The sequence below is a fragment of the Bidens hawaiensis genome, unplaced genomic scaffold (genome assembly GCF_021521415.1).
Source record: "Bidens hawaiensis isolate Kalapana, Puna unplaced genomic scaffold, B.hawaiensis_p1.1 tig00016593_1, whole genome shotgun sequence".
Lineage (NCBI taxonomy): Eukaryota > Viridiplantae > Streptophyta > Magnoliopsida > Asterales > Asteraceae > Bidens > Bidens hawaiensis.
In genome coordinates this window covers 139,852-149,412 of record NW_027492522.1, presented here as the reverse complement: position 1 = coordinate 149,412, position 9,561 = coordinate 139,852, and positions in this window count along the sequence as shown.

Genomic DNA, 9,561 nt, shown 5'->3' with positions numbered 1-9,561 from the left:
CAAGCACAAGGAAATGTTTCTGCTGTTCGAGCGTCGATATGTTTACCCGAAAGGTATCTTATCTATTGCTCGAGCACAGTGGACAAGTCCTGAACTTTCATGAAATCTTTCGAGCACAACGGAATGATTCTGCTGTTTGAGCATTGATATGTATACTCGAAACGTAGCTTATCGATTGCTCGAGCATGCAAAGTCGAGCACATCAAGTTTGGATTCCAGCACATGAACCCCGAGCACATCCTTATTTATCTCAACAATCTATCTGTTGGTGTCGAGCACACTTTGTTCTACTTGAGCAAACCTTCTTCGAGCACACTTTGGCTCCTGAGCATGCCCATGAAAAGAGAAAAAAAAATTCAAGTGTTTTCGAGCACACTTTTGCTTTTGAGCATAATCAGGAAAAGACAGAAAAAGGCTAAGTATTTTCGAGAAAGGTCTTGAGCATGGGCTCGAGCATACTCGATGACAGATAGAACAAGACTAAGTATTTTCGAGCAAGGTCTCGAGCATGCTCGAGTAAAGACAAGAATGCTCGAGCAAGCTCCCCAACATTCTCAATGAAAGACAAAAAAAAAACACAAGTGTTTTCAAGCATGCTTGAGTAAAAACTGAGTATGCTCGTGAAGGGACTTTGACTTATGTGTGCTCGTGGACTGAATCTATGCTCGTAAATGAATTACACTTAAGATTTTTGGTGCCGTTGACCATTTGACCAAGCTGACCTCTACGGAAGATATATACCAGGGGTATTTTGGTAAATTTTATCCAATCATCAACAAGCAAAAGGAAATCAGAGCCTTATCAATTTTTCACAAACTTCATCAAAGAGCTTTACAAGAACAAGTGTTGACTAAGCTTAGAGATTTAATCACTTATGAGTGTCAACTAACATAATGTTTTGTTTATCTTTGTTTATTACAGAATCAACAATCTTGATAAGGATGGTCAAGGTTGTTTCACCCATACATGATTTGAAGACACAATTTTCAAAAACAATTGTAACGAAATTGGGGGAGTAAAAATTCTTGAATTTCATTGCAAATTGCTTGCTTCAAATCAAGTGAAAAGACTCAAGTTAAGGAAAAGTTGATCAAGATCGATAATCCAAGATTCTTTAGAGATGTTTCAATGTTTGTGAGTTTTCAGATTTCCTAGTACGGTTGAGAAAATAGAATCATCACTAGTAACATGGTGAACGGATGATCAGTAAAGTTTAACCTCCTATGAAAATAGTCACTTGACAATCAAGAACGAGTTATGGTTGACTTGAATGCTATCTTGATTTAGGGAATGGTTTGAAGACGATTTACTAGGGAAGAAACAGATTTGAAGAATGGAAGATTATTTGATGATCAAATTGAGTTTATTTCTTTTTGTGATGACCTTGTTACTTGAAGTTGATCTTTGAAGTTCAAAGCCTCGTTCATATGCCCAAACAAATGTATCCGAATGTGATATAGGAGAAATGATCTAAAATGAACAACGGGAGAAACTTAACGTGAGGGGGAGAATTTCAATGAAAGACAAAGAGTTTTTGAGGTGATCATGGAAGAAATTCGATGGCATCGGTCTAAGGGGGAGGTTGTTGGGACTTATATTTTAGACCGACGCATCGAATTATTATTATTATGGGTGAAAAATAATTAATATTTTTTGTCTCAACCAAGGGTGGATGGCTTAAAGACCAAGTCATGCTAGACTAGTATAAATATATGTATTTGTTAATTTGTCCAGCATTAGTGTATTGTGTGTTGTGTGAGATCTAGGGTTTTATCTCTTAGAGAGAGCCGCCGCCTCCAGGATGAGCTCTCCTTGAGGTGGCTGATCTTTACTGTATGTATGTGTGTATGTATGAGAGCTTTGTATGACAATCGTTTAACTAATGAAATCATACTACCACTTCTTTATTTGTGTTTGGATTACATATATTTGTTCATCTAGTCTATTGTTCATTGTAATCGATTCAGGCGTCTCCCAAACACCACTCATCCATCCAAAACACCTTTCAAGAGTGAATACGATTCGATCCTAGCTCAGATCCGAGCTTCACCGTTAATAACGACCATTATTCACGCTTCCGCACCAGGGCTCGGGTTTTGTCACCTTACCGTATTTTGTAGAATATCTATAATATGCCTATTAGAAACCTTCACTTTCCTAGTCGTTTGAGGGTGATATGGAGTGCAATATGGTGGTTTACAACATACCGTTTAAGTAGTTTGCCAAAATTGAAAATTTTGAAATGTGCACCCCCATCAATAATGATAATGTGGGGGACACCAAAACGTGAAAATATGTTAGACTGGACAAACTTACAAACAATGGTATGGTCATTTCTCTTTGTGGCGATTGCCTCTACCCACTTAAACATATAATCGACCGCCACCAAGATATAAAGATTAATGAATTAGGGAACGGCCCAATAAAATCAATCCCCTAAACATCAAAGATGTCGAAATCGAGTATTGGTTGCATGGACATCTCGTCCCTCTTTGAAATACCTCCCGTCTGTTGGCATCTAACACAATTCCTAACAAATGATGCTGCATCTTTAAAGATGGTAGGCCAATAAAATCCACACTCAAGCATACGAAGTCCTGCCTTCTGGCCGCTGAAATGGCCTCCAGAAGCTGATGAGTGTGCATGATGCAAGACACTCATAACATCTTCTTCCGGTATGCAATGCCTAATCAATTGGTCTGCACCAACCTTGAATAAATCCGGATCTTCCCACATATAGTATTTGAAAGAGGTTGGGTAAGGATCTAGATCTTATGATTACAACGATACATGTTGAACAGTATACGATTAAGTTCTTGTGATACGTTAGAATGTGAATGTATGAGTTGAGAGGAAGATCGGACAGAGTAACAAGAGAGAAATGGCAAAATATCAGAATTGTTACATTAATGACAAGTTACATGGTATTTATAGGGGATTACCACATTCGTTACAGATACTTTAACGAATAAACACACTTATTCGTTATACTTTAAATGATAGCGAATGGCCCTCATTCGTTATCTGATTCATTAAACATGGTTAACGAATGAGCTTACAATTAGACGAACGTGTTAGATTCCTTACGGGGTAACAAATGTAACTTACATTAGAGCGAATGGCTCATTTAGCCATATTTACATTAAGACCCCTATACTTTAGACTTATTACATTAATGCCCTGATAAAGACCGAGACGTACAAAATATGTATCAACAAACTCCCCCTCGTCTCGAGCTCTTTATCTACTTTAACACTAGAACATCTTCCTATTCCAGTCAACGCAGCTATGAATCTTGTATGCATAACAGACTCTAACAACCTTCTGAAACTACATAGCAAGTTCATAATCTCTTACATTAGCAAATCTGATCTGACTTGTAAATAACGCATCATTGTCAGACTCAGATAGGTTGACTAGCCACATCGGATCAATAACGCGTATTGTCTTCGTGTTAGAACCATAACCATAAACCATCACCGCTTCACCTGTAATATTGTCGTAGTACCAATAATTGAACGAGGTGAAAAGACTCTGAGGAAATATCTTCATGGGAACCCTCTTCATAGTCTTCGGCGGCTTGACTTGTAAAATTAACTTCCTCCAGCCAGTGCGAGTATCAATCTCATCAATGTACTTATGAGTTGGCACCTGAGGCTTGAAAAACTTGAAACCAAAACGGGTTTCATGTAATAACTGCTTATAGAACCAACTAGCCCACTTATCGTCCCCACGATTCACAAACGGTCAATTGGCTAGGGTTTTCCCATCCCATCTGGGCATAGATAAGATATCGTGTGGGCGTTTGAAATAATAAATACCATGCTCCCACTTCACGATATATACCTTAAGCTCTGAATTATACTGCCATGCTACCATGTCACCTCTCACATCTTTAGCTAGCTTGTACTTCTTCATTTGGTATGCCGATGCTCGATCCCTTGCTAATTTGACTTCCTCTTGTTCATGATAATGAAAGGCCTCGATCATCTTGTTCATCTTCTTTACGTTATGCTCGAACATACCATCCAAAGCACGTTTGCGCTTTTTCTCTATTGTCGATACGTGACTGGTCTTTGCAGCTTTATTCCACTTCTCTTTTTCTTCTTGTAACCGACGTTCTACTGCATCAAAGTGCTCAGTAGTGAAAAACAGAATACCTGAATCAGTGTTGTTGTCGGTGTAAAACTCAGGATATTCTTCAGCAGTAACATCTTCCACTTCCACTTCTTCAAAATTAGGTACATTCCCATGAGGAATGCCTGTATCAGTACTATCTTCCATCTCCACATCCACGTTCTTACCCAATTCCTCAATCTCATCATCATTTAGATCCAGAAGCAAGACAATTTGTTCTTTCTTTAAAGAATGATCCACAAATTCTCCTTCTTCGATCTCATCAGCTTCACCATACTGTATACAATCCCATCCATTCCTACAAACAGAAGCATGTTAGCCGGAATAACATCTATTGGCTTAGCTCTTGTGTCATATTTATATGGAACAATCTATAGATTACTAGCTTCAGACCCACCACCAACACTCGAATCAGTCTTATTACCCGCCGACGGTGTGGAACTTCCACCCGGTTGCTGATCTACCCCACCCCCTGCACCATCCTGATCGTCTTCATTATTCTTCAACTTCTTTAATTCATCTTCTTTGCATGTCAGTTGAAGAATAATCTCATCCTATATCTAATCTCTCCCCCTGAGCAGCAATCAGGGCTCGAAGTTCCCTATCATCACGTTGAGCCGAAAGAAGATGCCTTAGCAAATTCCGTTTCGCTAGCTCATTTGCAGCTCTGTCTGCTTGCATTTGAGTGTGCTGTAAATGCAATAGATTCATCATGTGAAACCATTGAGCTTGAGGAGCCATGTGATAGAAATTAGGATGCACTGGTTGCATTGGACCCTGAGGAAGATTGAATGTCATAAACGAATGCTCAGGCCTCGGCAACGATGTTGGAGTAACAGGAGTAGTTGGCTGTGGTGTAGGCATCTGTGCCAATACAGTATGTAATATGTCTCCAAAATGAGGATCAGGCCTCACAGTAGTAGCTAAAGTCAGAGTTGGGGGCATTGGAGAAGTAGGCATCCGCACAGGTGTTGGAGAACGAGGAAAATCTGTCACTGTCGTATGAGTAGGAAATCGTGGAATCTGTGGAACTGGAACTGGAGAAGCAGTAGAAGAAATAATAGGAGTAGAAACAGCAGTAGAAGACACAAACGGCTGACTCGGTATCTCAATACCCGAACCCCTTCTAACTCGTTGTTTCTTGGGTTTCTCCCCCTTTTCCGTCATCGGTTCTTTACCTTTACGCTTACGCTTCTGTTCATAACTTAACTCGGCTTATGGTCTTGGACCACCATCACCACCATCATCTCCACCATCACCACCTTCACGTTCTGAATCAGAATCGTCATGAGCCCAACGATCATTAGGTGGCGCGACATAATCAATATTCGCTAGATGACCAATCAAACGTTTAAACTTTGGTCGATCTGCCAAACTCTGACCTCTGTACGATCTCAAACGTCGCATCGTCTCTTCATTCATAAGATCGAGCTTCATCACGTCTGCTTGATCTTTTTCCAAGTCAGGTATGAGATCATTTATCATCATTTGTTAAAATCTGGGATACATTAAGAACTTATGTCTGCTGGTGATGTTTTCTTTCCAATGATAATAAACCAATTCTGAGAAATTGAATGGTTTATTAAGAATAAGGGTAACAAACACAGATTGAAGCATCACTCGGCACTCGTCAAATCCACCCTTGCGTCCACCGAGACAATGAATCAATACATGAAGCAGATACTTGTATTGTTCACACAAGTTCGCTTTGTTGTACATAGATCTGCCCAAATCTCCATTATACTTTACACGGCCAAATAATCCTCTGATTAATGCTCTATCGATCTCACATCTGTCATCAACTGTGTCATTAAATCCCAGTGAGTCTCTGATCACGCCAATATCAATCACCACCCGTTTTTCTTGAATAACCGCTTCTATCTGATTATCTTCTTCATTGAACTTAGCAGTATTCCAAAATTCTTGTATTATCTTCTGATAAACAATTGTACGGGTAGAAATAGCCTTGTAGATTCTCGAGCGAATTAGAAAACTAATCATTCCCCCGAATATCGGAGAATTTTCAAAGTTCGGCTCAAGATAGGCACAAATATTATGGCTCTTGTTCCATGACAGCATGACAGGAGCTTGAGAACTTCAAACTGTGGCTCAAGATTATTTTCTGGTTGTTGCTCGGGAACTGGATGTTGAAAGATCTCTTCTGCCATTTCTGTTTAAAAAAAAATTCAGCAAACTGTTTAAATACATCATACTGATTTAAAGAATGAGCATCTGATTCGTTACTTTATACGAATGAGACATTTGTTACATAATTAATGTTTTACATTCGTTACAAATAACGAATCATACTTATACGTGAAGTCATTCGTTATTGTAACGAATCAATGTGTATTACTTTAACGAATCAACTCTGATTCGTTACACTTATTCGTTATCAATTTCACTGTCCATTCTATTCCTTAGCGAAACAGATAATCTTTCGTTAACAATTTAACGAATCTGACCTGATCATTATTTAGAAAGGTAACGAATGTAAATTAAATTTTTATTTGACTATCAGGAGTCAAAAATTAAATTAATTTTGACTATTCAAAGTCAAAGACGATGAATATCAACGACGTATCAGTTAGTTTCCTAACAATTTTCACATTTAAATCCAATGACATTTGTCGGAAATCGGTTTTATATCTTATTCAATGATCATCGAAACTAATTTACATCAATATATAAGTTTTAACAGTGTGCAACTGTTCGGTTCATAACCAGTTAGAACATCGATCAATTAACACATAAAAACCCGATGAAAATCCATAAGACTAATATCATTGAGATCGCCAATACCTGTGTAAGGCCCCGAACCTCGAGAACCCCACAGTTGGTAATCATACAAAACACTTGTAAAAATATTTAAACTTAAAAATGATTCATTTCATCAAAATAAGCAATTCAGAGTATAATTCAGCGGAAAACATAAATAATAAAATAAGTTCCCAAAACCCGGGAATTTTGCCCAAAATCAACAAAGTTATCTTTAAATAAAAAACTTGTAAAAATAAATGTTTAATAGTAAAACTTCAATTCCCGTATGCCCTTCACCGTATAAGTAGCTTCGTGCACATCCAAGCGATAAGGCATCATCTTCCTAACCTGAAACTCACACTAACATGCACACAAAGTCAGCTTGAGCTGAGTGAGTTCAAGTTTTAAGTAAATAATATCAGTAGTAATAGTTATGATAGTCATACCAAATGTTTTAAAAAGTAAAAGGGTGCATCCATCAAATCATCATTACCGAAAACTAAACATCCACATACATACATATACAAAATGTATATGTAAACATCCTTTCAATTACATCTCTATATATATAACAGTATATATATATATATAACATCCACGTATAACATCAGGGTCGAGCAAACGTACAACCCAAACACGTAACATCAGTGCATGCAAACACAAAGTAGGCATACACAACATCAGTAGTCGAAACGACTACAACATCGCCAAATATAGGCCAAGTAATAATGTATATACACATATATATATATATATTTTAAAATCCCAAGGCCTACCATATACTAGCAAGCCTATATAAATTCGTTTAAAAACGTTTCATCATGTAAGAAAACACTTAGGTGTACATGCTAGCCCAAAAGTAAAAAAGAGTAAAAAGGGCATCATGAACTCACCTGTAATCAATCGAACACCTGCAACGAACTAGGAAATCCCTAAGTGCATAATCACAAGCAAGGGCCTGTAAATTATACACAACACGTTACTAAACTAGACCGTAAGAACACTCTTGCCTAATGGGCCGCTCAAGCCCAACACTTTGGCCCAAGGCCCAACAACTTGGCCCAAGGCCCAACACTTGGCCCAAGGGTAATCAAATCGGGTCGAATGCGCGTGTAATAAACCTTAAAACCATTTGTTAAACGAATCAGCCCCAAATGGACCAAATTCCATTTTAAATCTTTTCATTCATCAAGATTATGTCACCTGAGTTGATAGGGTTGACGGTTCCTTTTTACAACTCTTAATTTAACATTTAAACGAAAATTCGCGCACCGCCGACTCGATCGAAGCACTAACCACAACAGCCCCGAGTATCAAAAAAATAATTTTTCCACAGCCCTTAAACCCCCCTAGGGCTGTACAAACTGATTCGGTCGGTCACCCGATCAATTAACGCATCAAACTCAACAATTTGCAAATCTACACCCGATAAACCCTAGTTTTCGAACTAAAATCGATTGACCGACCTAAACACCTCTAATGACCACGAAATATTAATATGATGTAAATGCCATACTTGGGGATCTTTCTACACCAGAAACTCTAATTTTTATCCACGGGAAGTGGGTGAATTACACCTTGGCCGAAAATCTGCCCAACGAAATGTTTCGGCAAAATTGAGCATCAAAACGATTAGGGGTGAAAAAAAAGAGTGTTGGGATTGTAGTACATACCTTGAACTACTTCTAGGAGCTTGGAATCATTCAAAAAATCGAAGCAAGGAAGGGGGGGCTGTCTCTTGCGCCGATCGCTGCTACAGCTGCTAGGGTTTCTTTTTTTTTTTTGTTTAATGATATATTACAAATATGTTTCATCCAAGTCCCTCGAATTTGCAAGATTTGGCGAATTGTAAGGAAGGTTAAGTGTTTTAACGTAGCGGAGATTACGTAAAGGTTCTCGAGAAACGTCGGTTATGTCCCGAGAGTTATACATATTTTACATGCGCTAAATCATTGAATCGGAAGTTTGACGGGTGTTACAAGCTGTATAACATGAATATTTTAATCAATTGCGACAATAAGCAGGTATGAAATCTTGAAAAATTTTGCAATAGTTCGTCTAGGGTGATAGTGAAATAGGAAAATGGCGAATGAAACGGCATTCGTCAAACCCTTGGGATTTTAACCCAATAATTTCACACAAATCGAGGTCATTCGTTCAAATTTTGTACTAACGAATGGCCTCATTCATTAACTTATTCGTCCTGATTCATTTAACCTTTTAAACGAATAAGGATCTATTCATTAAATTTTAACGAATATAAGTTATTCATTAATGTTTCAAACGAAAGAGAATGTTATCCGTTAAAATTCTTAACAAATGATACATTAAACATTCCATTCGTTAAATGTTTAAACGAGTGACCTCCATTCGTTATGCACAACGGAAGAGAATGTCTTAATAACGAATGAGAAAACTCATTCGTTATGTTTAAATAACGAATGGTTTTACATTCGTTAAACATTTTAATGAATCACCCAATTTTCCTTAGCAAATGAGATACAAATCTCTTTTAAGGATTTAAATAATATTAAAACCAATTAGGGTTTTAATCGCATGCATTAAAATGCCCGATCAACCAAGGATTGATATTGTTTAATTTAAACGGATTTTTACGTTAAAAAACCACAACTGGTACCAGTTGTAAATACATTAAGCACGATT